The sequence below is a fragment of the Sciurus carolinensis genome, chromosome 13, assembly GCF_902686445.1.
Source record: "Sciurus carolinensis chromosome 13, mSciCar1.2, whole genome shotgun sequence".
Classification (NCBI taxonomy): domain Eukaryota; kingdom Metazoa; phylum Chordata; class Mammalia; order Rodentia; family Sciuridae; genus Sciurus; species Sciurus carolinensis.
This window is the reverse complement of record NC_062225.1, coordinates 25515403-25541958: the sequence shown is the minus strand read 5'-3', so window position 1 is coordinate 25541958 and position 26556 is coordinate 25515403. Positions and strand designations below refer to the sequence as shown.

The 26556-nt window shown below is 40.0% G+C and overlaps 3 pseudogenes; all 3 read right to left on the bottom strand.

Moving 5' to 3' along the window:
• Window positions 1-10270: 10270 nt before the first annotated feature.
• On the bottom strand, window positions 10271-25227 carry LOC124962830 (STAM-binding protein-like; annotated as a pseudogene).
• On the bottom strand, window positions 14529-16326 carry LOC124963477 (centromere protein I-like; annotated as a pseudogene).
• On the bottom strand, window positions 20339-21420 carry LOC124963433 (probable mitochondrial glutathione transporter SLC25A39; annotated as a pseudogene).
• Window positions 25228-26556: the final 1329 nt, after the last annotated feature.

The window sequence follows — 26556 nt, the reverse complement described above, 5'->3', positions numbered from 1 at the left end:
TTGAGATAGTTTACTAATTTCACAGGGTCTTTCTGTGTTGTTGAGGCTGTGCTAGGACTTCTGATCCTCCTACCTCAGCTTCCTGAGGTGCTGGGTTTTCAGGCATGTGCCACTGTACCCGGCTCAATACATACACATATATAGGTAGATATATAATGTAGCTAGCTAGAAAGTCCAGAAACTGCCTTCAGTTCTGTACAATGAAGAAAAACTCTTACATATAATTTGCTTATCTTGTTTTTTGTCATGTTATCTCATTTTTGTTCTTTATTAGTGTGTTTGCAGATTGTGAAGAGCTCTTAAAGGCTCTGGATTTTTTTTTTATTGTACAGAAATGGGATACATGTTGTTTCTCTGTTTGTACATGGCGTAAAGGCATACCATTTGTGTAATCATAAATTTTCATAGGGTAAAGTTTGATTCATTCTGTTATTTTTTTCCCTTCCCCCCAACCCTCCCACCCCTCTTTTCCCTCTATACAGTCCTTCCTTCCTCCATTCTTGCCCCCCTCCCTAAACCTAACTCTAACCCTAACACGAACTCTTCCCACCCCCCATTATGTGTCCTCATCCACTTATTAGCGATATCATTCTTCCTTTGGTTTTTTGAGATTGGCTTATCTCACTTAGCATGATATTCTCCAGTTTCATCCATTTGCCTGCAAATGCCATAATTTTATCATTCTTTATGGCAGAGTAATATTCCATTGTATATATATACCACATTTTCTTTATCCATTCATCAATTGAAGGACATCTAGGTTGGTTCCACAATCTGGCTATTGTGAACTGAGCAAGGGCTCTGGATTTAAGTCACTTTTTCTTTTGCATATTTTAAAGGAATCCAACATTGTAAGACACATTGAATGTTTTTCTATTGATGACCGTTTGTGTTGGACTTCATTGTCCCGCCAAGCCCATGCCCTCAATGATAAGAAGATCTCCTACTAGACCCTCCCCACCCTTTTTTTAAGAGTACTGCTTAGTGAACCCAACATCACTCTGTGAGTTATCACCAGCCCCTCCTCTAAAATCTTATTTTGTGACTGGGTCTCACTGAGGCGCTCAGGTTGGTGTGAAACTTGAGATCATACTGCTTCAGCCTTCCAAATAGCTGGGAGTGTAGAAATAGCAACATTGTGCCCCTTTTAGGCCCCACCTCCTAAAGATTCCACCATTTCCCAATAGTACCAAACTGGAGGGGAAGGTTTGCCACATGGGCCTTTAGGGACATTCCAAATCAGATTCGTAGCATGTGGTAAGATCATTTTTGATAGCAATGTAATTTTTACATACTGAAATATTCAGGTCCAATATTCAGTTATAATTAGAAAAATGCTGTTTACCTCTCCTGGTCCACAGGCATGATAAGTATTTGCCCTTTGTAATTCTATCCACTCAACTCTAGTTTGCAGTAAACCTCACCTTAGCCTCTAAACCAAGTCTTAAATATGGAAGAATGTACCTAAAGAGATTTGGTCCAACACTGTAATGTAGCATCAAGTCCTTCCCTGAACTAAACCCTCAGTTTTTATATTGAGGGTATTGTTCCAGGCACAACCCAATCCCAGCAATTAGTACTGATCAGGATGACTGGGACTCATCTTCCTGTAACCTACCCATAACATCTATCCCTGACATCCTTCCATGTTCTCCCCATATTCTCATTTGGGTTTTATTAAGAATGGAAACCCTCAAGTCTCTATATGATACCTAGACACTACCAGGTACTGTCACATTTTATTAGTGTCAACTACTTAACTGTTCCTCCTAATATCTCTTTCTCCATTCTCTATCCTCCATTCCTGTGTACTACGGATTTGTGAAGACATTCTTTTAACTCATATTGGAACCACTCCTTTCCAAAGGACTACTCTTGCACTTCCCATACTTTCTGGAAACTCTATTCTGTCTAGGTCTGGATTTTCTCCTGGCAACTATAACTGAGTTTGTTCTTGTCATACTTATGTCTTTTTGAAAACTTAAAGTGCAAGACCAACATAGTTATTCTAGTTTTGGAGAAATTTATGTCACATTTTGTACTTTGTCATGTTTATAAACAGATGGATCATTTATGCCATCTAGCCATCATATACCTGTCAGATATGTTTTCCTATGTTCCAAAAGAGTATTTTATAATTTACTGTCAAGTTTGAATGTGCCAAATTGTAGTTTGCAAATAAAAATTGTTGTGAAGACTAATAACAGTGCATATAAGGACCTTTCAAAATTAGAAACAAAAAGTAGAAATTATTTTGAAGAACTGTTGCAATCATAATTATTTACAGTTTAATCTGGAAGTCAGTACTCCCATCTTCAGATATGGTGTTCTTTGCTCTTCTACTTGTAACTGAATTGATAGTTTTCCTAATAGGTACAGTCTGGATGAGTGATAAGTATGTGAAGATATTAGAAGTGAACTCCACTCTCATGTCTCTCACTTTTGCTTTGGTTTTGGTATTTTCTAAAACATGGATATGTTGTTGTCTACTTTTAGCATACCTGTCATATGATAGGAATGTTGTGAACGCCTGGCCAGGAATGTGAGTATAGGGTATATAATTTTTGGAGGTCAATTAGACAGTATCTTTCAAAACGTTAAGTGTGTGTATCCTTCATTCCAGAAATTCTATTTCTAGAAATTTAGATATAGTTTTGTATATGTGTAGGGATAGTTCATTGCATGGCCTATAAGAGAAGACCTAAACCCAAACCAAAAAACGTGAAAACAACTAGAGGTCCATTAATATGGGACTGACTAAGCAAATGATGATACTTTGAGTTATGTTACTTACAATGCATGCAATGCACTGTGGTCATTAAAAACTTGGATGGATACACGTATAAACTGAGAAAAATCAGTATTCTAGAGACAGAAATCATATGGTGAGCTGCTGCTGTGAGTGAAGAAGCTATACATATATGTGAAGTAATTATCCATAAAAGCTATACAAAATGTAAATGTAAACACTTGGACACATCTCAAAGAACACATAGGGAACTGGGTACTGTGGGACCTAACTCTTTATTCCAGGGCCAGCAGATTTGAATTCAGGAGTGCTCACAGGAACTCACAGACCTGTGCTACAGGCCTCCAGCCAAGTGGGCGCTGTGGGCGCCAGAGTCCCGTATGTAAGTCGAGCAACACAGCAAGCGGGTATGTCCCATCAGGACCGGAAGTGTCGCAGGCGCAGTGGCGCCGGCCAGCGATCCATGGGTAGCTGTCTGACACGCTCCCAACCCAGCGTCTTTTTCAGGCACCGAGGACGCCACTGTGACTACCTAGACCCGCTTGGCATTGGGTGGGCGGCGTCTCGGCACCCACGTGAGCCAATGGCATCCTATCCGCGGTGGCTAGAGACAGGAAGCGACTTTTCTGGATGTCACCTAGCAAAGAGGAAGGGCGGAAACCGCATCCCGGAAAGGTGATATGCCCTGCTGCTGGGTTGGCCCTTCCGGCTCGTACCTTCTTAAGTAGGTCATTATGAACAATTGAGAGCCCCGTATAGTGGTGCATGGCTATAATCCCAGCTACTTGGGAGCCTTAAGGCAGGAAGATCACAAGTTCCAATCCAGGCCAGCAGTTTAGGGATACCTGGTCTCTTTAAAAAAAAAAAAAAGTGGGTGTATAGCTCAGTGGTGAAGTGCTCATGGGGTTAACCTCAGCACCCAAACCATGTTGAAATTGAAATGGAATTGGAAGGTAGCTCATAGACATCAGTGTAAAGCATTATTTTAAGAATAAAAACAATCTTCTTACATGGTCTGTGAGGCCCTGTGTGGTGTGGGATCCTCTCTGCTTCTCCAGCCCCACTTCTTACTGCTCTGGACTTTCTGTGCTTGAGATATATTGAATTCACCATACTTACTTCTAACTTGTTCCACAGAAGTGAACTCAAATAATACTTTTCAGGGTTGACTCCTAGCCTTAAGTGAAGTTCATAGTTCCTTTCTATTTGAAGAGTTTTCTGTTCAAAATTAAACTTTAAATGCCCTACCGATTGAATTTGATGCTATCGGTTGTATGAAAACTTAGAAAATGATGTTTAGTTAGAGAATTGAATTTAAAGTGTTGCAGTGTGTTTCTAATAATAACTCCATAGTATTGGTACTAAGGTTAGAGTTTGTGAGGGATACAGAAGTTCTGGCCATCTGATTTTAGCTATTCCTGATTTGTGGATTCCTTTGTTCTGTTGTCTTTGATCTGTTTTCAAGATGGGGAGATGGGAAGAAGGACTTATTACCAGAAAGATGAATAAGTTAGTAGCAGAAAGACAGATGAATAAGTTAGTAGCAGAAAGCAAAGCAGAGGGAAGGGACATGCTGTGTCAGCAGGGACTGTGGTTTTCCAGAAGCCTTTATTCTGTGCATGGAGACAAGGCTAACATACAGTTTGGCTAACAAAGAATGTATCTCCTAGGTGGAAAGACTATCTCCCAGTTGGACCGGATGCCTGAGACTTGATTCTTTGCTTTCAAAGTCCCTTTGCAAAAGGTAAGCAAAAGTTAATTCAGTATTCTTGCAGAAGTCTAAATTCACCCTGTGGAAGACTGGGGTATTTTTCCTTTTTCTTTTTTGAAATTGATATGGAATTTTAATAGACATATATATTTATATATCTATTTTTTAACACTACATGAAATATATAAAATAAAAATTGTTGGGGTTGGGAGTTTAACTCATTTGGTAGAGTACTTGCCTCAAAAGCATAAGGTCCTTGGTTCAATCCCAGTACCACCAAAAAAAAAAATTATTCACTACAAGTTTTTAAATAACTTTCTTTAATGTGTACAGCATAAATATAGGTTCCTTTTTGAGGTAGAGGTTAAAAGCCCCACTATCTGGCTTCTAGGTGGGAACCTGCAGGCAAGGTGTGCTCTCAGGTTTCTGCCTGGGCCACATAGCTAGCAGGAAGTTGGGTGGTTATATCCCGCAGAGGAACACCACAGACTGCAGAGGGATGGTGTTATCAAGCTGGGACTTTGTGTGGTGGGGAGCTTCCTTGCTTGGAGATGTTCTTTGGGATGCAGCTGCTCATAAGCATGCTACAGGTGGCCTTTGTAGAGTGGACATTGTCTCTGCCATCTTCACTCATCTGACTGATTTTTACACATGTGCAAGCAATGGAACCCTTATTTGTGGCTGTCTCTGGGACTTAGGAGTCACAACTCAGGCATCCATATGATCCACAGTATCACACAGCCAGGGCTGGTTGTGGGGAAGTAGAGCATTGATATTCAGGCAGCTTGACTTCATTGCTTCTGTGCCTGCCCACTCTATTAGACCACCTTCCTTGAAATGGAAAATATCTAAAATCAAACAAAAATGACCCAACACCTGACATTGGTGGCTCAAACTCTGCCAGATCCCTAGCATGCCACAATGAAATTGTGATGCCAAACATTCATTTTTTTCAATGTAAAAGTAGTTTTATTTACACATAAACCTTTTTTAAATTATTTTTTAGTCATAGATGGACACAATATTTTCATTTTATTTACTTATTATTTATGTGTTTGGGAGTGTTGAAACCAGTGCCTCACTCATGCTAGTCAAGTGCTCTACCACTGAGCCACATACCCAGCCCTGCACATAGATATTAAGAATTAATCTTGTTTTAAATCATGCTGTTTGTTGGGATTGGTGAACTTTTTGTGTTTGTCTTGATCATGGTGACCTCTAGTCAGAGTACATTTATTGAGACCACAGGGGTATCATAGTACTAGAAGGGACCCGACTGCATCCACTGTATTGTGACAGCTTGGATTTGTGTACTTCAAAAATTTCAAGGTAAATTTACTTCTTAGCTCAGAGCCATGCCATGGAAAGCTTATTCTATCCAGGGATATGATTTATGAAATTACAGTGATTTCGGTTGCATCTGATAAATTCCCACCTGCTGCCCAAGATGCACAGCTTTTGCAACTTGCTACTCAGTGCCAGATCTGCCTGGTGGCTTGTGTGCTTATGCCTGTGATCCTTTGTGCCATTGCTTCATACAACATTGTATTTAGAAGCATGGCCATGTGTAGCCAGGCTGGAAATATGGAGAAAGTCCTTCAGTCTCTCTCCTTTGAATCTGTCTCACATATATGGTATTCAACTAAATAATTACTTCCCAAAATAATATTAAGTATCAGCTTCCCTGTTTTTTATGGTGTCTTGGTGACCATCTTTTCCTGCCCTCCTCCAGGAACCAGCCTACCTCTGCTGAGGTGGGTGTTGTAGATTTCATTTTCCCTGCTCTGCACCAAAGAAGGCAGTACCTAACTGAATCTATAGAACTGAGGATTCTCCGTGAGGTTCTATGCGGTAAATTCTCACTGCTATCTGCTTAGAAGTCTGTATGTTCTAGTTAACTACCAGCCAATAGTACTGTAACTTTGTATTGAAAATTGTTTCCCACCAATATTTTTTTAAATTTGGGCTACTATTTTTAATAGAGGCCATGAATATATGAACAAATTATTTGAACACTGGTTTTCAACCCTGTCACACTCTAACATTTCCTTTTGTAGCAAATGCTTCTTAATGTATCCTTTGCTCCCCATAAATATTTGTAGATGAATATAATTTACTTCAAACCATACTTTCAAAGAAGTTATTATAATGCCTTAACTATGAATAATACACTAAATTTATAATTAAGTCATATATATTTCAGTATCTAAATTAATGAACATTAGCACACTAGAAGATATAAGGAAAGAGGTGTTTATTACTATGAATGCAAGATCTACAAATATACATTGTAACCTTGGTTGTATTTCCAAAACAGTGAAAAACTTCAATAGATTTCCAAACAAAACGAAATACGGTCTTCACTTTGTTGATCAGGTGATTATTGTCCTGAGACATTCAATGGACATTATAATTGTCCAAAAATACTTTATTTGTGAATCAGAGTTAGGATCCAAAACTTAGGTAAAGAGCAGGTTTTTTTACGCAACTATATTAACGTCGACTAGTATGTTCATGAGTCATTTAGTATGTGGAACTCAAGTAACACATCCATTTATATATTCAGTGAGCCTTTATCTAAGGAGTGAGCGTCTTTCTTCCTTCAGATGAGTGGAAGAGAGTTTATAATTTAGTTTCTAGAAGAGTAGAAACCCTCCTTGCATCTCACAGTTTTTGGTGTCTTCAGATTTGAATAAATGTATAACCAGATTTTAGCACACATTGTCTCTCTATTTCATTTTCTCTGACAGAGTTTTGAAGCCAAACTTGCTCCAGAAGAACCCTTTTTCCACTGGATCTTTTTAAGCAAATTCAAGAACAAAATGAAGAGCTTGGATTGATTATTGATTTAACGAATACTCAGCACTATTAGATGTCAGATGTAAATTGAACCTTTAACTGAAGGAAACTTTTTTTTTTTCTTCTTACAACCAAGGATTGAACTTGAACTGAAGTGCACTCAACCACTGAGCCACATCCCCAGTCATATTATGTATTGTTTTTTAGTGGACAGGGTCTCACTGATTTGCTTGGTGCCTTTCTGTTGGTGAAGTTGACTTTGAACTTGCCATACTCCTGTCTCAGCCTGCCAAGCTGCTGGGATTGCAGTTGCGCACCATTCTCCATTATGATGTTAAAATAATTCATAGTAATTCAGTAACGATTTCATAATTTTCATCTTACGCTCATGTGAAGCCTGGCCTTCTTCCATGGATAATAACAATTTTAAAAGGAAACCAAATGGTGTCCTGAATTACATGTATTTAATTGCTCTCTCATAATGAGATTGTAGAAATGAACAGTTTGGTCACGATTGCTATTGTTTATACCCAGTCTTTCATCTTCAACAAAAACTCAATAACCTATAAAAAGTAATTCCCTTTTCTTCCTCCAGCCCCTGGTAACCGCTAATCTACTTTTTGTCTCTCTAACTTTTCTTATTCTTGGTGCCTCATAGAAAAGGAATAATAATCTTTGTCCTTCTGTGTCTAGCCCATTTCACTAATTATGTTGTTAAGATTCATCCATTTTGGGGCATGTTTCAGAATCTTATTCCTTTTCATGGCTAAATATTTTATTGTGTGCGTGTGCCATGTTTTGTTTATCCTTCATCTATTCATAGGTGGTGGGAGGTTTCTTGGGCTATAGGGAATATTGCTGCTATAAACATTGGTATACAGATGTTTCTCTTTTGGTGTTTTGCTGTTGGGGATTGAACCCACAGGAACTTTACCATTCGGCCTTATCCACAGCCCTTTTTAATTTTTATTTTGAGACAAGGTGTCACTGAGTTGCTTAGGGTCTTACTAAAGGTAGCCTTAAGCATGTGATACTCCTGCCTCAGCCTCCCGAGTCACTGGGAGTACATCGTGTGCCACCCTGCTGGACTGCTGTATAAATATTTGTTTGAATCCTTGCTTTCATTTTTTCTACATGTCTGACTATGTGTAGAATTACTGGGTCACATGGTCTTTGACCTACTGAGAAACTGCTGTACTTTTGCAATGTCATCTTCATGTTTTTAAGCTGTTGTCCTGAATGTCACACAGATACAGAGAGACATAATACTTACAGGTGTTTATTAAACCCACTAATGTCTTCAGCTTTAATGTTTATCAACTGATGAATGTCTTGTTTCATCTGTACCCCTACCTGTGTCACCCCATTCTGTAGTATTTCACAGCAAGGCTCAGATGTGATATAATTTTATTTCTACCACTTTGGTGAGTGTATTTTAAATGTATGGACTTTTATTTTTATATCAGTTCTCAAATGGCATGTATCCCATCAGTGCTCAAACTTGCTATTGACTCCTAAATGCCATAAAATATTGTCACGTTGCAATTAGTTGTTAAGGCTCTTATGTCTTATTTAATCCACAGATTCCCTTTCATGTCTCTCTAACTGTGCCTCTCTAACTGTCCTCCAACTGTGCATTGAAATTTATGTATTAATCAGGTAGTGTCTGTGGTATGTAGATTTTGACAACTGCATCCCCATGTGTTGTTAATATTTTTTCTAGTCCTTTACTGTCTGCAAACTGGTACTTGGATCTAACTTGTTCATATTCAGACTTGTTGTCTCTGTCTTTTTTTTTTGTGGCAAAACTGTTTCAGAAGTGACATTGTATTTCTTCTCCGAGGAAGCTTATCAATGAGTGGTTATCTCTTTCTATGATGTTATCAGTTCTTGATGATTGGTCGATCACTTCTTTTGAGACATCAAAAAATAGAAAGGTCAATAATTCTTTCTTCCTTTATTATCTGTGGATTTTTCTATAAGGACAATTTTCCCCTTATCAACTGGAGGCCCAGTTGGGTAGGCATGATTCTTTCCTTTTGTTTAAATTTGCACAATGAGTTGAAATAGTAGGATTTTGTTTAATTACTTTACTTTTTATATCATTATGAACTCCATGCCCTTTTTTTTGTTACCGAGGTACAAGTTGAAGCCATGTCTTTGGGTGTTTGGAGCTCCTCAATTTGGTGCCTGAGACATTTCAAAACAAATTTTGGAATCTTTGTTCACTATTTTTGCTATTTGTATAAAAATGTTCCAGGATCATCTTGTTCATTTTGAGCCCCAGCCCGAATCAATGTGCTTAGATTCCTTTTAGTGGGAATGATACTTAGAGACTACCATCTGAGTGCTAGAGATATGCATTGCTACCAGGCTGAAAATGTTCCTAGGCTTTTTCTGTGAAATTATGTTTGCGGGTGTTTATAATGTAATAACTTGGGTTTATGCTGATACTTTCCAATTAACTCCTGAGCTATAGGCTTTTCACTTACCCTCTATCTGAGCAAAATTCCAGGTCAAGTATACTTAATTAACCTCTCTTTGGTGCTTTTTTCCTTTGCATTCAAACCTCTTGCCAAAGGATAGGCATAGCAGTTGACCCAATAAAGAACAAAAGTAACATTTCATTACCCAGCTACTGTATTAGGTACTTCCTGCAAATTACTTTTGTGCACGTGTTGCTGGGGATTGAATTCAGGGTCTTATGCATGCTAACCCTACTTCCTTTAATCCTTGCAGTATGCCTATAAATATGTTTTATTATTATCCTCACTTTACTGATCAGAAAGATGAGGTCCAGGTAGGGAAGTAGCCTCAAAAACATAGAGTGAATCAGTGGTATAGCTCACATTCAAATCTGTTTCCATCTCACACTGCTTCCCATGTCTGTCCTTATTACAGAGATCTGGAAAGACAAGTGACAAGGCAGATATTCCATGTGGGCCAGGCAGAACAGTGCACCTCATCAGCTCTGACTGTCCTCCTTGCCTGAAGTACAGCTCTAATTTCTTTTACACTAGATGTATATACAAAACAGGTGGATCCTTGCTGTGTGGATCAGATCCTTTCTGGCAACATGAAGAAATCTCCTCTTGTCCATGGTCAGTTAATGTAAAGAATCCAGTTCTCAAATAAGAAGAGGCAGATTCAGAGGCAAGCAAAGCCTCTCTCTCTCTCACACTCACACAGGACCAGGCATGCATTCTCACACACAGTACAACTAAGTGCATTTTAAGACAGCTTCTATAGTATGCTGGTTTACAAGTCTCTTATCTATTGAGTAAGCACAGTTACAGAATGATTCATCAGTGCAACCACATTGGTTTTTCTGGGAGAACTCATAGTAAATAACAGTATTTGGAATGAAAAAGAGCTAACAATGACATCATGAGTTTGATTTGAACTTCTGTTCGTCTGTGTGTGTGGTAGCAGGGATGGTACTCGTGGCTTCACACATGCATAGAAGTGCTTTTCCACTGAGCTCCACCCGCTTAGCACAGATTTGAAATTCTCTAACCCAACATTGAACTCTTGGAATTCCCTTTTCTTCAAATCAAATACTCTAAATTTCTGGTGGACTTTTTAAAATTTATTTTTATTTTAATTTTTTGATACTGGGAATGGAGCCCGGGGCACTTCACTATAGACCTACATACCCTGCCCTGGTTTTTTGTTTGTTTGTTTGTTTTGTGTTTGTTTTGTCTTTTTGAGATAGGGTCAGTCTCACTAAGTTGCTGAGGATCTATCCTCCTGTTGTAGCCTCCCAAGATGCTAGGATTTCAGGCATGGGTCACTGCACCTGGCTTCTCTTAGAAAAGCAACAAAACTTTTGCTTATATATCTTTTAAAACAAGCATCATAGGTTTACCAGAATATGGGGCTTTCAAGAAGCATTTTAGAAAGAAGCCAGTTAATGCTACAATCTCTATATTTTCTAAAGAACCAGTCTCAAGTATAAAGACCTTTTGCTCTGAGACTTTCTTTGCTCCGTCCTCCCTATAACACCTAGAACCAAGTCCTGTGTACTCACTCCTGAAACTTGGGGGAGCAGACACTAGTTATTGACTGTGGTAGCATCATCTGGTAGGAACAGTGAGTGCGTAGGTCAACACTGGAGAGAAAGGAGATCTGTGTGGAATGAGTCTGAGAAGAGAAAGGAGCCAGAGAACTCTTGGTGAGCAGGGACAGTCATGTGTGGTGCACGAAGAAAGGTATGGCCATGTTGGAACGTCTCAACGCTGATACCAAAATTCTTTTCAAGTAAAAGGTATTTACAACTTGAGGGGTACACTTGAAGTTCACAAAAAGGAAGGATATTTCTTTCCAACATTGTAAACAAAAATGCAATACAAGTATGGGAAGAAACCCATAATTTCTTTTGCGTTGTTGTTAAAAGGTTTTGTGTGCAACATGGTGACTACATAGTTCACTTTCTTTTTTCTTCCTCTTATTTTTGAGGAACTGTATTTTTTGTTTGACTTAAAACATTTTCATTGATATATAATTATACATATTTATAGTGTACAGTGTGCTATTTCAATACATATATATGTATGATGTAAAACAGGATCATTGGCATATTACATGTCAAATATATATAATTTTTTTCTTTTAGACAGTATTCAATTTTGTGGGATTTTTTCTTTTTTAATGAGAATATCTGTGTACTTTTTATTGTAGATGGCCCTTTATTTTATTTATTTCTATGCAGTGCAGAGAATTGAACCCACTGCCTCACACTTGTGCTCCACAAGTGCTCTATCACTGAGCCTTAGTCCCAGAAGTTAGGATCCATTTTGAAATGTACAGTTCATTGTTGTCAAACAGAGTTACCCTAAAGTGCTATCAGACATTACTATTTTCCCCCCAGCTGCACCTTTATACCTATAAATTATCGTCTTCAAACTCAGTTCCCCAACTCACCAGATCAAATATTTGAGCTTCTTCTCATTTATGAGAACAAATGGAAATATTCCCACCTTTCTGAAACCCTCTTGTTACCTGGCTTCCAGCATAGCAATCTCCTCATTTTAGTACATTTCCAGTACATTTGTAAGTTTCTCAGTCTTTTGTTATTCCTGTTCTTTGTAATGTTGGAAGAACCCAGGGCTCGGTTCTCTTCCATTTTCTCTTTTCCAGATCCATAAAGTGATTTCATCCAATGCCATGGTTATTCCCAGATAACTCCAGATTAAATTTCAAGCCCTAAATTATACCCTGAAATCCAGTTGTCTATTCAGCATCTCCAACCCAACGTGGACAAAATAGAAGTTGATTTCATGCTTTTCCAAACCCTTTTCCTCCAGTATGCCTCATCTCTATCTTAGAATTCACCTAGTTCAGGTAAACAAAGGTCTAGGATTCATCCTTGACTCCTCTCTTTCTTCCTCCTAATATCCAAGTGATCAGTAAATCCTAACTTCTCCAACTTCAAAATAGAGACTGAATCCAACATCTAAACACTTCTCTATCATCTGTGAGACTGGCCTAAGACTCTTTCCTGGAATATTGTAAGAATCTAAGTATTCTCTGCATTGGCCCTCAATCCTTTTTAGTCTAACCTTCACACTGTATCCTTGTATTTCATACAGGTAAGCCAAATTATGCCATCTTTTCTCAGTCTCCCTAATGGTCCATACCAGGCTAAATGAACCTTTCATAAAGTAGTCTCTGCCTTTTGTCCCTAGTTCTTCCCACTGTTTACTCTTCATCATGTGGTAACCTCACCAGCCTCTGTTGTCCCTTAAATATGCCACATAGATAAACATTATAGGGCCTTTTGACTTGCCTTTTCCCCTGTGCAGAATGCTCTTTCCTAGTCAAATGGCTCGTATGCTTATGAGGTTCTCTGCTTATATCACCTCTTCAAACAGACCTTCCCTAACCACCTTATAAATAATAGCAACCACCTCCCCATTCTATCCCTAATGCCTGCTTTTTCTTCTTAGCACCTGACATTATATATTGCTTACATTGTTATTATCTTTATTCTTCATTGGAACATAAATTCCTAAAAGAAGGTTCTTTGCATGGGATGCAGCTATATAACCAGCACACCAAAGAATACCTGCCCCACAATAAGGAACTCAATACATATTAATTCACTCTATGAATACATGAATAAGATTTCTACTGTTCGATTATTATTTTTGTTTTAATGAACAGAAAAATACTGGGAATGTACATATAATATAAAACTGCTCCCCCGCCCTTTTGGCTGCAGTCATCTCCCTGCCTACCAACTTCTTGTCAGTCTGTGAACATCCTACCTAGCTATTGGTTCATCAGTCAGCTTGCAAGTATCCTTGTCCATTATTGGTCCCCTGTTAGCCCAGTGGAATTCAACTGCTTAAGGATAACTCCCCCGCCATCTTTTTTCTTACTTTCTCTCTCCTACTCACTTTTCTTTCTCTCTCCTCCTTGCTTTTCACATTCTCTGTTGCATATGCCCTTTCCCTTTTCCTCTCATTTTCTCTCTTACCCTGCAGGGGGACACTCTGTTTGCTTAATAAACCCTCTTACGTGAGTTCCCGTGTCCGGAGTGGTTTCTGGGTTCTTACAATACCCTTCAATGCAAGGATAAATTCAATTTCATTCCTCTAAAATGATATGAATTAAATTAAGAGTAGCAGGGAGAAAAAATTCATATTTCTTAACATTATTTTTTAGTTGTTGATGGACATTATTCATTTATTTATTTGCCCTGCATAAAATTGATCTCAGTGCCTTACACATGCTAGGCAAGCTCTCTATGACTAATCTACAACCCCAGCCCTCCAAAATTTATATTTTCAACATCTTAGTTTAGTTAATAGGAAATTCATAAAAAGCTTCAGAATTCCTTCTCAAAGTAAATTTGCAGTTAGTTTACATAGACCTGAACATTTAAAAATTATGTATATACATACACATATACACACAAATAAAATAGTTTAATGAAACCGTATCAGTATGAACAGAAATGTCTTGATTCCCCCCCATCCTTCTCCTTCCTTCCCTCAACAAATTCTTACCAGTGACAGCCCAGGAGGCCATCAGCTACTCAGGGCCCTTACACTCATATGTCTTGTATCCTATTAAGTTGGTACTGCTGCTCTTGTTCACATAAGAAAAAATGTCAATATCCACAGAGGTTTCACCGAGACAGCAGAGTATGCAAAAGTATGTCTGTGGATTAACTAGCACTATATATTACCTACTCTCGTCGGTCAGTGCAACTCATGGTTTATAAGAATGTGAAAACTCCCAGCACAAAGCAGATGTCTCTCTTCAGGTATAATTTGGTGGAGGGCAGAGCAGGATGAAGAGGTCCTTTTTCACCAGTAAGCTAAAAATTTAAATGATGAAAGATAGTTGGCTACACCAAGGCCCTCCTGAGCCACCAACAGGAGGCCCTTCTGAATACTCCTTGAATGCAGTCTGCTACTGAAATGAATACGGAAACAAAAGTTGAGCTACTTGGCCTCTCTACCCTTGAGGAAGGAACTTAGTCTGATGTGTTCACTTTGTATGTCAACATTCATTTAATATTTATTGTGGTGGTTTTGCTCTCTGATAAAGGGCCAGCTCTGACCATGGGACAGAAGAATGATGAATATTACTTCCTATGAAATGTTTCACACCTCGTAACAACCTCTGAGAATAAATACTCCAAATACCAGTTCCATTTCTTCCCCCGAGTAGAGCTCATGTTTATTGTCCGTCCTACTGGGCTTTCCTGCAGGCAAAAGGAAGAGTATACCTAAATAGAGAAGGGTAGTAGACTAAACTTAGCCTGTTTTTGTACTCCACTACTCCACCTCTTTCTCAGATTTGGAGGTCAATCTATGTTCCTTTCTCAAAGGGTTTGTATGTCCACAGGCAAACAACTGGTTGTCAATTAGTGACAAATTTATTGATGTGTCTTGCTGCTGAAATTGAACTCTGATTTTGCCTTTTGTACCAAGTCTCTTTTCTTGCTAGCATGAAATTTTTACATTACCTGTGCATACTATATCAGAGCTGGTTCCGTTTACTGGTATCCAGACAGAAGAGTGCAGAAGAGAACATCCCAGGAACAAATAATAGCCTTAGTGAAAGGTTATAATTTACATATGTGTCACATCCCACTCATACAAATCCAACCTGAACTGCAACAAGAAAGTACTATTACTCTCCAATCACAGTGCAGTAGTACACAACCATCCTTCATAGTGAATCAGTTTAGACACAGAGTTCATGGATCCACCCAAGATTGTCTCCAGAGGACTGCTTGCCAGAGGTTTCCTGCCAGTGTCCACAGAAAGCCCCAGCAGCCAATTTTGCAGCACCTCTTTCAGACTCTGAAGAACACTACACTTGAAAGACGTGGTTGATGTAAAGAAGAGCTGTGCTAGATGGTCAGAAAGAATAGGCTTCACCTCTGAGAAATGACAAAAGAAACCCAGCTCACAAGCTGAAGGAATTGTGACCAACAACAGAGGCCATCCAGGAGAGGAAGGCGCTCAGACTGGAATGCTTCACAGGAGTAAAACCCCTTGTGTAGGAAGCACTGTGCCCTGATGATAGTGTCCAGGAAGTTGGTAAAGTCTTATCGATGTTCAATATTATTCCTGTTTTACCCAATACAGTCTTCTTGTAATGTCTGACTGAACTAGTAACAGAGCCTCAGTGACATTGACTCATCTCTGTCACAGTTAACATAGTAAAGTAGCAGAGATTTGTTCAGCACTGAGCCCAACTGAGAAGGCAGCTCTAAGCAATGGATGTTTTGTAAGAGTGGAGGGAAGTTTTGAAGCTGTTCCAGTGGAAGTGATCTATTGTGACTGAGACAGAAAGACTCGTCTGTTTTTTTTCCACATTAGTGTAGCTACCAGAATGTAGTAGAGGTGTAACTGAGTGAGAATTCCATTTTCTGTTTAGTGGATGGACATTAGCTGGACCTACCACTACTGCCAGAGGTTCTGGAAAACTTTGCCATTTTCTTAGTACAAGCACTCAAGTATACTAGGAACTGTATCCAAAGGAGAGGAAAACAATAAATAACCTATGTACAATCTGTTGAAAACAAGAAACAAGCAGTGTTCATAACAAACAGAGATGAGATGAACCCTCAGACAGCTGAGATTTGCTTACATGAATCCCGCCCAGGTTGATGAGACCCTGCTGATCCTGTATGAGGAAAAGTTCTATATCTGTGTTGCAATAATCATACCAGCACTTTGCTTGGAGATGAGACTGTGGATAATGGTAAATTCATTCCTCATCTGCAAAGAAGAAAACAGATTGTCACAATTCTTGTGCACTCCTACAACCTTACTGTGGAAAGTCCAATATCTATACAAGCAACATTACTTCCCACCACAGCATGAGTCTCTTCTGTGTTCCCAGAATCCCTCACCTCAGTGTTTCACCCCCTTGTCTACTAATGTGCATTACTGGGTGCTGGTCATAACCAGAGATGCTGTGACCATCCCTTAACCTTCCTCTGATGCCCAGCTTGGGTAAACGCCGCAGTCCTGTTGCATTGTATTCGTGGTTCCTGAAAATCTCCAAGTGGAGTAGCATTTCCCTTCCTTTGCTCATGTCTAAAGCAGTTTTCCTCTCACTGTTAAGTCCTTCATTAAACTCTGGCTACGTCTGTTCCACTTCATTCATGGATTCATCCAGCAGTTAGTAATGGGTTCTCTAAGTGCCTGCATTCAGTGCTCTTTCCTTCCTCAAAATTCCTAGTGCTTATATCATACATAGACTCAGAACGCTATGTATGTTTATTGCATATTTCCCATCTCCAACTTGATTGGACTCTTTTTGTGAACATAAACTATTTGTATTACAAATATTTTATATTTCTAGGTCCTACCACAGAGTAGGTACTCAGAACATGGTGGTATAGGTAATGGCTAGCTCTTCCTACTATGTTTAGTTTCTAACTATAATAATAATCAGTTCAATTCAAGGGAATCTGAAAAGCAACCAAATACAGAGTCTAAAGATCTAAAGGGATTATACTCCACAGTCCATGTTGCATCTGTGGAGGATTTCATGCAAAAAGAAACTGACCCTGAACATCTTCTCTGAGAGTTATGGGAGGTCAAGAAATGGAAGTCTCACTTCAGGAACGAGTTTGAGTTTTTTGTTCTTTTTCTTTCTTTCTTTCTTTCTTTCTTTCTTTCTTTCTTTCTTTCTTTTCTCTTCTTTTCTTTTTTACCAGTATCTCAAAGAAATTCTACTCCCTGAGCAGTGTTGGCACTGGCTAACTGAAGAAACTGAGGACAGAGTCTCCTGGGCACCACCACATGGTGCAGTCTGTCAATTGTAGGAACTGTAATGGTGAAGGGAAAAGTCTGAGACCATGAGGCTGAATCATTCCAAGCAGAGTTCACAGCTTCTAGCATTGGGAGAGCAATCCTAAGTCACTGGAATCCCCCCAACTTCAGACACTGAGTGAGCATCTCATTCTAATGACATCAAAAAACTGTCATAAAATCTCTTCTCCAGCCTGTGGCCACAGCTGATTTGGAGATGTTACGGTCAATTTTATGTGTCAGCTTGACTGCATTAAGGAATACATACATGGTAAAGAGTTATTTCTGGGTGTGACTTTCAGAGGTTTTCTGAAGGAAACTGATGTGTGGTTCTCCAGACTGAGTGGGGAAGATCTGCTGTCAATATGAGTGGCAGCATGCAAACAGCGGGAGCCCAGACAGAATCACAACAAAGGCAGAGTAGAGGCACTCTTCTATTCCTGTCTTTGGAAATCAGGACTGGATTTCTAGACTTTGGACTCTAAGACTTGCACCAGTGGCTCCTGGATTCTAAGGTCTTTGGACTGAAGCTGAGAATTATGCCATGAGCTGCCCTGGTTCTGAAGATTTTGGATGTGAACAGAGTCACATGACCAGCATTCCAGGGTGTTCATCTAGCAAAAATATTTTGTGGAACTTCTCAGCCTCCTTATTCATATAAGCCAATTCCCCTAAGAACTGTGGGGCCATGTGGTCTCTACCTAGGTTTCAAAGTATGTTTCAGACAGTCTGAGGGTCTGTTCAGAGACGTGTCATAGGAGCAGAGCTACCAAAGAGAGGCCCCTTTGGGGCAGTGCCTTGGCATTGGAGGAGTGGGGCAGTGCTTCAAGACCCAGAACCAGAGAGCCATCAGTCCATGATTCCATTCTGAACAATTTGGGCATACTCATGAGAGCTCTGGGTGAACTGAGTTCAGCAGAAAATATAGAAATGGGCTTATGATGTCTTGGGGCGGGAGGGGGGGGTCCAACATATGTCCTAGTGTGCCCAGAATGCAGGACATGGAATCAAAAGAGATTGTTCTCCAACATTAAGACTTAATGTTGTTTTCCCATTCTTGGTTTGCACGGTGCCCAAACTGACCTTGAACTTGGGAATCCTCCCACCTCAGCCTGCCTTGTAGTGGCATCATAGGCATGGAATACCAAGCCTGCTCCAATCACTTGGTTCTTCATTTATTTCTCCCTTTTGGAATGGGACTGCATGTCCTACACCGGTTCCATCATTATATTTTGGAAGCATATAACTTATTCATTTCCAGTTCCCAGCTGGAGAAGGATGAATTGTGCCTTGGGTCTCATCTGTATGTGATTTATACGAAACTTTGAAGTTTGAGTTCATGTTCTCGATACTTCAAGAAAAGAGTAGGCTTTACTTATTAAATATCAGACAAGGGTAAACTACTCCTTTTCAAAACATTTCTAAGATATTTAGAAATTCTCTGCCACAGTCTAAATAGGATGATTAAAAAATAACCTCCCCTTTCAACTGTTCATCTCTGTTTGAACTCATAAGAATGTTAGAGTATGACTTTCATGGAGGCTTAAAATAATATAGTCTTCATAATGGAAAATGACTTAGGTAGTCATTTCCTTCTGAGTTGAGTCTTGAGAAGAATGTTTAAATCCCAAGCACAACCCCCTAAAATAACAAAAGTCTGGTCTCTCTAAAAATGCATTAACAAATTCTAAAACTGCTTCAGGATGTTAAGGATGGACGCAGTTCCTAAACACCAAGGAGAAACCCTCTGAGAAAGCCAGCAAGCTAAGCTTAGGAAGCAAATTCACAATCATATTTTAATAAAAAAAAAGTTAAAAAGCACATTATTTTCTGTATGTTCTACAGCAAGGTCTGAACTGCCAGAGAGGTGACAAAGTCAGTCCATGGGATGCACTGTGAATCAACAGTCTGATGATGACATCTACAGATGAGGAATTAATGTTTGACACACTCCTTTCCTTTTAATTCTATAAATTTGCCAATTAAATGTATAGCAAGTAGACACTGTGTTCAGCCTACAGGGAACACAAATGTGAATCAGACTCGAACAAGACTCAGGTCCTCACTTGCAGGAAGTGAAAATCAAGTTATTGACAAATAACTACATAATCTGATAAATGATCTAACTTGTATTGCAGATCAATCTGATTGAAGGGAGAGGAAGTGGAAAGGCTTCCAGAAAAGCAGGGAAGGCAGAAACAGAATCTATGTAGAAGGCAAAAGTTAGCAAACATCATTGGATAAGGCAGTGGAGGGAATGTTCTGGGAACTTGACAGATCAATTACCCTGAACTAAGAATATGTAGGAAGGAACAGTAGTGGGAGATAAGGCTGCCTGGTAAATGGGGATGGGTGTCAAAATCTCAGACCTCACAGCCCAGCCTCCTTCCCTTCTTACTTGTAAATGGATTTCCATCAAAGCTGACTTTTTTTTTTAATTTTTAGAGCGTGCAGAGGGCAGGGAGAGTAAGCTGAGCCCAGGGGTTCCTGGCTCCTGGGGGCCCAGCTACAGACAAACACAAAGGGAACACAAGAGGCAGGCAATTATCAGATTTGGTCTTGAACTTGGGGGGTGGGAAAGGGATGATCTTAGAAAGGGGGAGCAACAGGAAGCAAGCTGGGTCTAAGGAAGGCCTGGATGACCCAGGGTTGGGGGACAGCACTACCTGGGGCTCTTGGTTGGAGAAGAGGGAAAGGTGGCCCCTTCCCTGAGTGCTGAGGAAAAGGCACCTGACTCCATCTCCTCTTGCCCCGCATCCACAGAAGAGCTAAGAGTCCATTTCCTGGCCCCATTTAATGGCCCTGAGGCTTTTCCTGGTTGAGCCTCTGGAAGAAGCTTTTGCCAAACTCGTAAGGTGCTGATCATGGTAGCACAGGAGGGGGCAGCCTTGACGATCCTCTGTTGAAAACCTGCAAAGAGTCCCTTGGTACCTGATTCAGCAGCCCGTATTCTCCGAAGCATCAGCCAGGTGGAGTGAACTGGTGGGGGCTTCACTCTCTCAGCCTCTACTGCTTCCCTCGCAACCTGGTGCTGCATCTTCACCACATCAAAGGGTAGAGTCAAGATGGTAGCCACCGTCCCTGAGATGCCGCCAGCTGCGAAGCTAATGCCCACAGACGTCTGGTCCTTTGGTCTGGGCCTATTCAGTCATCTCTTCACCAGCTCATACTTGAACCAGTACAGAGCTGAGAAGGGTACATCTCGAACTGCTGTGGGGCCTCCGCCCAGCCACAGTGAGCGCCAGCTGCCCTGAGTCGCTGCAGCCCGGCCACAGGTGCTTAGCTCATGGTATGATACATGCTGAGCCTGCAGCTTTGTCCGCACAAGTTCCAGGGGACCGATCACTGTCGCAGTGCCCAAGTGAGCCAGTGCACCAGCAACCATGGGTGCGTAGAGGTCAGAAGTCAGGACTTGCCCACAGAGGAAGGCCTTGAGGTAGTCATAGGCAGTGAAGTAGATGGTGGTAGCTGGCACAGTCATCACCAGGGTGGCTGGGAGGCCACTCCACAGGATGCTGGTGCCCTCATGCCTCACAATCTTCACAAAAGTATTCAGAGTGCCAGTGAAGTGGGTAGGATCATGAAACCATGTGGTACAGTGGGTACCATTTGAACATTTGTACAGGGGCTCCAGGACAACATTGCAGTATGGGAGGCACTTCCCTGTGGATTGGAGAGAGGAGTGCGATCTGCTGTAGGAGAGGTTCCAGAGTCTGGAGGGACTCTGGCTCACTGCCTACTGAGGTGCACTGAGACTGCAAGCGGACCTCCAACACATCCAGGGGTGTCGTGAAGAGGGAGGTGACCACAGCCACAGCCCCTGAGGCCATCATTTGTTGGAGAGGGCTAATTCCCCCAAGGTCCTGGTCAGCCATCTTGTTCCAATCCTGGCTCTAAACTGGTGCTCCTATGTAGTGGCCAGGGGCCCAGTGGGCCCATAGCAGCTCTGCAGCCAGTGCAGGGTGCCCACGCGCTCACCCGCTTCACACAACGAGAGCTGGGAAACTCCAAAGGCGATTTTAAGTGACTACTTGAAAGTCAATTCCTGCCTTCCACAAATTCCTCTAATGATCAAGATTTACTCATCGTTTAACCCCATTCCTATTTTCTTGATTGCCATCATTGGTGACAGGAGGTAAGACTGCCGGTAGTTTTGATGGTTGAACTGAGTTATCACATGAGGTTCACCTTCACCAAGTGCCTTAAGAATCAGGAATGCTTTCAGGGCAAGTAGTACCCTGTTCTTTCTTTTTCTTTTTTAAAATTCAGTCATTGAATTGCACCATAGATTCTGTACATTTTAGAATTATTTTCACAAAAAGTCAATGGTGGTCTCTTATTCACTGATCATTTTCAATCTCTGGATGACCTTAAAAGCTGAGGGTTTGACCTTCAGGGATACTACCAGCTTTTCAGGAAACTGACCTGGCTTCAGGTAAATTGTATGTTTTAAATAAAGGCCTCAAACAAGGTAGCCAGTGTGACAGGACACACTATGGCAGTGCTTATCCAAGGGGTTCTGTTACCAAAGGCTGGTAAGTGGAATCACAGAGGCCCTCCTAGGCTGAGTCCCCCAGAATGATACTGTGGAGGCAAAAATGAGAGGAGAACAGCAAACAGACTCACTACTTTCAGAGCTGCTCAGTGCTCCAGGTTGCAAGGACCTGTCCACCACTGTTGGCCTAGCTGGCCTTGCTGTTGTGTTACCGTTTGAAGGCTGTGTGGATGACACAGGTGAGCGGGGAACACGTCAAAGGAGTATTTTTCCAAGTCAGGCATCAGTGGCCTCCTAGGCCAGGGTCCACCTTTTCAAATTCCTGTACAATTTTCAGTCACACTTTTTCTAGTTCCTGGTTCTGGATCATTTCCTTAAAGGCATGGAACTCTTCCTGTTCCAACTACTGCTCCTTCTCATGTGCTGTCCCTCTGTCTTTCATGTTCTAGCTCTTGCTGGATAGTTATGTTCCCACCAAATCCCTCCACTTCCTTCTTCTGCAAAGGGAGAGAAACATTTGGGCCAACACTTCACACATCAGAAGAAAGGCTTCCCGGGGAAAGAGATTTTCAAAACATTTTTCTGTGCTAGTTTGATTTTCCAACACATGATCCATGCTTCCCTTGCTACCAATATACTGATGAGATGCAGTCCCCACACCTATCTACCCAGCCACCATATACCTATTTTCAAATACAGTTAAAGTCCCAGTACTTTCAGCTTTATGTATAACCAAATGTGAATGAATTTATTAACACATGACATAACAGGATCTAGTCATTGGTTTAGTAATACTATACCATGATTCTGAAGTAGAGATAAATGTAGATGGTATTTTGGGATATCAGAACAATTTTAATATGGCATGAAAATATCTTCATAGCTATTGGTGACAAAGTTAGAAATATTTTGAACATGGATTTTGTTTAAGCCTACATTCAACATGGAAAAAACTGCTAAATGTCAGTTGGTGGATAGTAATAGTAAGAACCATTTTCCTCATTCAACTTCATGGTCCCCTGAATTCTATACATGAATCCCTCAGAGTTTCCTGGACCCTGGGCTATGAATCTCTTCACTAGAAGGTCTCAGCTGTTCTCATGGCTTCAGAACCATTTTCACTTTGAGGTCACTCTTATTTATATTTTCAGCCCAGATCTCTCCTCTGAGTTCATTCAGAGTGGTACATTCAACCTCCTATTGACATTTCTACTTGAACATCTCATATGCATCCCAAGTTTAACAAGTCAAAATGTTAAAAAAAAAAACAATTTAGGGGCACTTCCACTGAATTACATCTCCATTTTATTTATAAATTCTTTTTTATTGATAAATACTATTTATATATTTCAGACACAGGATCTCAGTAAGTTTTCCTGACTGGCTTTGAACTTATAATCCTGCTGCTTCAGCCTCCTGAGTAGCTAGGATTACAAGTGACTGAGCTCCTCAACCCCTTTTTGACACATACTGGGGAAATGGACTACCATGTTGCTCAAGACAAAAATCTGAGGTCAACCATGATAGCATCTTTTTTTTCCAGACTATAAGTCACTAGAGTCCTCTGGACTCTACCTCCATTCAGCAAATCCATCTGTCTCTCCCCGTGCTGCCATGTTTTACTACTCCAAACCACTAGCCTTCTGCTGAGTTGCTGAAAGTGTTTCCAGCTGGTTTTCCTGCCTTCTCTGAGCAACTCTCTACCATTTACCACGTAACAGCCAAGAGTCATATTTTAAAAATACAAGTTTAGGTCATACCCTCGATATTCCCCAGGTTTTTTCCCAAGTATATGTACTCTTTAATGCATTCCTTCATTTGCATTAAACAATATAATATTTATCAATTTCTATACAGTTTTGGGCAGAACACAAAGACATTATTGAACAAGAGACTAAGTTAATACAATATATGCTGCTTCTCAGGAAGAGGCCAGGTGGCAAACATATTGGAGAACCAGGACACAAGCCACCACGGATCACAGAATTTCACAATATAATCCACTGTTGTAAAAGCCACAAAAATGAGCCATGGATGAAGACCCCAAATAAAAGTGTCCAGAGAGCAAGATTTGGAGATGATCTGTGGAGACAGATGAAAGAGCCACAGCCAAGTGCCACTGTGGCAAAAACTGGTGGTGGCTTCTGACCACCTGTCCTCATTTTTAGACAGCATTTAGGAGAATGGCAGGTGCACACTTCAAGAATCAGCCAAAAGCCTTATTCAGGAATGGAGTCATAGTTCTAATGGACCTACTTTCCTGGTGCAAAAGAAGCCACTGAACAAAGATAGGGATTAGGTTTATATAAGTTCTTTTGAGGGGTGCTCTAGTAAGCATAACAATTTTCTTGGGCACTCAGGAATTTCACCTTCTTGGAGAAGGGATCTGTGGGCAGCTTCTGGAGAGGATTTACTTGGAAGGAGATTAACTAATGCCTCCTAGACACTCTTACTTTAGAAGTGATTATTAAAAACACCTCCCTGTCTGCAGCTAGTGCCTGGAAACATTTGCCTTGGGAGATGCAGGCTTTCAGTGTTTGCATTGCAATGCTACAACAGCCTGTCTAGAACATTGCTAAGGATTGGGGGTGCTCTGAAGGCAGAAAAGGGATGTATACTGAAGAGAAATTGTTCACACTGGTAAAATGTTTGTTATGCACCTATTGGGAATATTAAAATGTCAGAATTTGAAAGTAAGTACTTGGACAGAAAAAGATGGGATGAACGTTCAAATATAGGCCAATGTCTCAAATGCATTGGAGTCTTTTAAGCTTGTCCATTATTATTGCATGCAAATGATGTTCTTTTTCACTTGTAGTTGGAATTACCTGGTGAAGTTGTCCCTTCAGAAGAAGGCTACAGTAAAACCATAACATTGCATTGTTGAAATCTTATGAAAGATATGTATGGAAAAATGTACACCCTGAACATTCTGAAAAGAACCATTAAAATAAATTTTACAAACCTCTCAGCACTAATTATTGTCCAACTCTAAGTGGGTCCATTCCTTAGGATAATATTAATGGGTTATTAGTATCACCACTTTTCCCTTTTCCTTTGCCTAGTTCCTTAGAATTTATCCTTCCTTTATATCAAATTATCTGTACTATCTATCATGCAAATAAACACTATTATCCAGAGAAATAAGGCCTGTCCTTACCCTCTCCCTCAGCCCTTGAACACCCATACTGATCCATTCCTTTACCCTACTAAACTTTCAGAGGGAAGAAGAACATCTTGAGTCCTTTTGAGGTGAATTTCTTACCACTGGTCTTCCTCACTGGCTCATTTTGTGGCTTTTGCAACAGTAGATTATATTGTGAAATTCTGTGATCCCTGGTGGCTTGTGTCCTGGATCCCCAATGTGTTTGCCATCTGACCTCTTCTTGAGAAACAGCACAATTTATATTAACTTATGTCTCTTTTTCAATAAAGATATCTTTGTGTTCTGCCCAAAACTGTATAGAAATTGGTGAATATTATATTATTTAATGCAAATGGAGGAATGCAATAAAGAGTAAATATACTTGAAAAAAAATAAAAATATTAAAAAATTCAAAAAATAAATGAATAAAAATTACCATGAAAAAAAAGAAAAAAATGATAACATTGAGATTAATCTGTGGTTTGGAACATCACCTATAGCTACTTCAAACACTGGTCTCTCGTGTCAGCAGGAAAAGTGACAAGTTTGCAAAATAGTTTCTTATGCATCTTCAGAGAGATCTTTAATATGTGGGTTTGTTAAAAGTGATGATTAATTGTATAAACTAGGAATAAGTTTAATTTTAGTCAAATTTTGTTTCTTTGTTTCCAACAAGTTAGCTATGAGTTATATAAATTATTTTCTAATTATTGAAAAATTTTTTGTAAAAACTTGCAATCTCAAGGTTGAGAATTGCAAACAGTTAAATGACGTAAGAAATTTTAGGGTTATTTGATACACTTCAGGTGAGGGATTTTATCATTTTATATTTCATTTACACATTTATAAATTAGCTTATAAGCACATGCTGTAATTTTTTGTATTTCGAATTTTTAAAAATAAATAATTTTATGTTCTTTTTGGTATACATGATTATAGAATGTATTTTGACATATTATGTACATGGAGTACAACATCCCTTCCCTGTGGTTGTACATGGTTTGAAGTTAAACTGGAGATGTATTCATGTAAAAAATGTGGGATATCAGTGGAATATAATCATAGGCAATCTGAAAAACGGATGAAGGACTCAACACTTTATAACACGGATAATCCTTGAGAACAGTCTTCTAATTCAAAGAAGCCATAAAAGGCCATATATTGTATGATTCCTTTCATATGAAATGTCCAGAAAAGACAAAACCAAAGATTAATGGTTGCGTGGGGGCAGGGCGAGGAAGGAATGGGAGTGACCTCTCACACATAGAAGGGTTTCTTTTGGGGATTATGAATATGTTATGAATTAGATGGTGGCGATGGTTGCACAACCTCAAGAGATTACTAAATGCCACTGAATTGCACACTTTTCAA